The sequence below is a fragment of the Setaria italica genome, chromosome VI, assembly GCF_000263155.2.
Source record: "Setaria italica strain Yugu1 chromosome VI, Setaria_italica_v2.0, whole genome shotgun sequence".
NCBI lineage: Eukaryota > Viridiplantae > Streptophyta > Magnoliopsida > Poales > Poaceae > Setaria > Setaria italica.
The window spans coordinates 20,761,088-20,765,232 of NC_028455.1; the positions used below are offsets into that span (position 1 = coordinate 20,761,088).

Genomic DNA, 4,145 nt, shown 5'->3' on the forward strand with positions numbered 1-4,145 from the left:
GATGCAGATGGACTAGGAAAGAGCATCAGTGCAGACAGGCGGAGCAAGGTGTTTATTGATGGCTTGCATTATTTTCTCGAAGTGGCAAAAGCGAACAAGCCAGAGAATGGGTTCGTATGTTGTCTATGCTTCCAATGCAATAATAGGAAGGAGTATTCAAAGGATTCCTGGGGGACTATTCACAGCCACTTGTTTAAATACGGTTTCATGCCTAACTATTTGGTTTGGACCAAGCACGGTGAACTAGGGGTTGTAATTGAAGATGGCGAGGAGGAGGAGGAAGATGACACCATTCCGGACTGGGTTGCAGGCCAAGCTTTTGCAGGTACTACAATGGGCGAGGCTGATGAAGATGAGTTTGCAGAAAATGACCCTACTGATGACCTTGGTCAGGTGATACGAGATGCATACAGAGATTGCGAAACTGAGAAGGAAGCAGCAAAGTTGCAGCGCATGATAGATGATCACCAAAAATTGTTGTACCCAGGTTGCCAGCAGGGTCATAAAAAACTAGGTACGACACTAGAATTTGTGCAATGGAAGGCAAAAAATGGTGTGTCCGATAAGGCATTTCAGGGGATGTTGAACATTGTCAAGAAGATTCTCCCCGAGAATAATGAATTACCGTCCACAACATATGAAGCTAAACAGATTATTTGCCCTCTCGGATTGGATGTTCAGAAGATACACGCATGCCCTAATGACTGTATCCTCTATCGTGGTGATGAATACGAGAAATTGGATGCTTGTCCCGTCTGCGAAGCCCTGCGGTATAAGATCAGGCGAGATGATCCTGGTGATGTCGAGGGGCAGTCTCCCAAGAAGAGAGTTCCCGCGAAGGTGATGTGGTATTTCCCTATAATACCACGCTTGAAGCGCTTGTTCAGGAACAAGGCGAATGCTAAGTTGATGCGATGGCACAAAAAAGACCTTAAGGAAGATGAGATGCTGAGACACCCCGCAGATGGGGCACAGTGGAGATCAATTGATAGAACATTCCTAGACTTTGAAAGTGAAGCAAGGAACATAAGGTTTGGTTTAAGCACTGATGGATTCAATCCATTCGGTGAATTGAGTAGTGGTCATAGTACTTGGCCTGTGACCCTTTGTATGTTAAACCTTCCTCCTTGGCTGTGCATGAAGCGGAAGTTCATTATGATGCCGGCGCTTATCCAAGGCCCAAAACAACCCGGCAACGACATTGACGTGTACCTAAGGCCGTTGGTTGATGACCTTTTACAGCTCTGGAAGGAAGAAGGTGTACGTGTGTGGGATGAGGATAGACAAGAGATCTTTAATCTACGAGCACTGTTGTTCGTAACCATCAACGATTGCCTGCATTGAGTAACCTTTCAGGACAGACAAATAAGGGATATCGGGAATGCACCCACTGTTTAGACGACACAGACAGCATGTACTTGAAGTACTGTAAGAAGGTCGTCTATATGGGTCATCGTCGATTTCTCCCTGCTCACCACCAGCTGAGAAAGAGCGGGATGCATTTCAAAGGGACGCCAGACCATCGTAAAAAACCTGCACACCGTAATGGAAAGCGTGTGTTCGAGATGATGAAGGATGTATATGTAGTCTTCGGAAAGGGACTTGGTAGCCAACCTGTTCCGAACGACGATAACGGTTATGCATCCATGTGGAAGAAAAAGTCAATATTTTGGGAGCTACCTTATTGGGAAATTCTAGAGGTTCGCAACGCAATAGACGTTATGCACCTGACGAAGAATCTTTGCGTGAACGTGCTAGGCTTCATGGGTGTTTATGGAACCTCAAAAGATACATTGGAAGCACGACAGGACCTGAAAGCCATGGGGCAACGAGATGACCTACATCAGGAAAAGAGAGATAATGGACAGCACTACTTACGTCCTGCCAGTTACACTCTCAGCAAGGAGGAGAAGGATAGCATGTTTGAATGCTTGAATAGTATGAAGGTCCCGTCTGGGTACTCCTCGAATATAAAGGGAATAATAAATATGAAACAAAAGAAGTTTACAAATCTCAAGGCTCATGACTGCCACATGTTGATGACCCAGTTGCTTCCGGTTGCACTGAGGGGTGTTCTACCAGAAAATGTCCGGTTGCCGCTCTTAAAGCTATGCGCGTTTCTCAATGCAATTTCGCAGAAGGCAATCGATCCATCCAAGCTATCAAAGCTACAGAACGATGTGGTGCAATGTCTTGTCAGTTTTGAGTTGTTATTTCCACCATCCTTCTTCAATATTATGACGCACTTACTGGTTCACCTAGTAAAAGAGATTGGTATTCTCGGACCTGTATACCTGCACAATATGTGGCCTTTCGAGAGGTTCATGGCAGTCCTAAAAAACTATGTTCGTAATCGTGCCCGTCCAGAAGGAAGCATCGCCAGGGGATATGGAACAGAGGAGGTGATCGAGTTTTGTGTTGATTTTATTGATTCAATTGACTCGATTGGGGTTCCAACTTCACGCCACGAGGGGAGGCTCCGAGGAATGGGCACCCTTGGAAGGAAATCAAGTTTGAGCAATGATACTAATTTGTTCGACAAGGCACACTACACTGTTCTACAACAGTCATCCTTTGTGTCTCCGTATATCGAGCAGCACAGGCAGATGGTAGCTTCCAAAAACCCGACTAAATCCGATGCTTGGCTTACCCGTCATCACATGGAAACTTTTCCCTCCTGGTTGCGCCAACAACTTATGGGTAACTCTGAGATTCACCCACAGCTTGCCTGGTTAGCCAGGGGACCTGCTACCACAATCGTCAAATTCCAAGGCTATGAGATAAATGGTTACACATTTTACACGAGAGCCTAGGACCAGAAAAGCACGAACCAGAATAGTGGTGTCCGCATAGATGCCATGGACAGAAATAATAGCAAGGAGTCGTATTATGGTTTCATACAGGAGATATGGGAACTCGAATACGGACCGCTGTACATCCCTCTATTTCTTTGCAATTGGGTGAAGCTAACTGCCGTCACCAAAGATCAGTACGGAATGACAATAGTAGATCTGAGCAAGACTGGATACAGTGATGACCCATTCGTACTTGCCAATGATGTGCATCAGGTGTTCTATGTGAAGGACATGTGCAGCAAACCCAAGAGGAATCCAGAAGAGACATGGGAGCCAAAGTGCCACATAGTTCTTCCAGGTAAAAGAAAAATCGTGGGAGTCAAGGATAAAACAGACCAATCAGATGATTATGATCAGTTTGATGGCATGCCTCCATTCGCCGTTGAAGTTGATCCAAGCATCCTGCTATCCAAAGAAGAGGCTCCGTACTTACGCCGCGATCATGATCAAGGAACTTTCGTGAAAAAGAAATTTTACAACGTTGTATTGTAATGCGTTAAATGTACATGACCTTTGTGTATTAATTGATACAATTTGTAATTTACCCTATGTATGATTTCATGTGTTATTAAATTTGTTAGGTGAAGATTTTTTAGATATACATGAACATTGTTAACCACATACTAACATGGATTTTTCTGCGCATTCAAATAATTTAATTGAATAATTTATTGATCACAGCAATGCAGTAAAATAAATATTTTACAGGCTACATGAGTTGGTATAGAAATAATGATTACTTCATACTTATTGTCAATTTACTCGTTAATTAAAGATATTTTTGCATGTACAAAATCTGTGAAGGTTTTGTTTTTCATCCTGAAATGCAGTGAAAAGGTAAAATAAAATCCATTTCCAAAAAATAGGCGGGAGAAGAAAAATAGGAAAAAAGACCTTTTGTCCCGGTTGCAGTTGGCAACCGGGATAAAAGGCCCACCCCTTTTATCCCGGTTGGTGACGGGACCCAAGATAAAAGGCTCTTTTGTCCCGGGTCCCATTACGAACCGGGATAAAAGGGGGGGGGGGGGTAAAAGGGACTGTACTCCCTTCTACCCCCCGCCAGTTCCACACTTAGCGAAAATTTCGCAAGTCCCGCGCTCTCCACCGTCGCCGCCCGTCCGCCTCCCTCGCCGGCCGCCGCCGTCGTCGTCCCCCATTGCGCCGTCGACGTCCCGCATTGCGCCGTCGTCGTCCCCCGGCCGGCCCTCCTCGATCCCCTCCTCGTCCGTCAACGGGCCCCGCCCCCGGCCACCTCGTCGTCGGCTGCATCCTCGTCGCCCCTCGTCGCCG

At 45.7% G+C, this 4,145-nt stretch overlaps 1 pseudogene; it reads left to right on the forward strand.

The window, feature by feature from the left end:
* The window catches only part of LOC111257705, a 7,784-nt pseudogene extending 4,461 nt beyond the window's left edge, over positions 1-3,323 (forward strand).
* Positions 3,324-4,145: the final 822 nt, after the last annotated feature.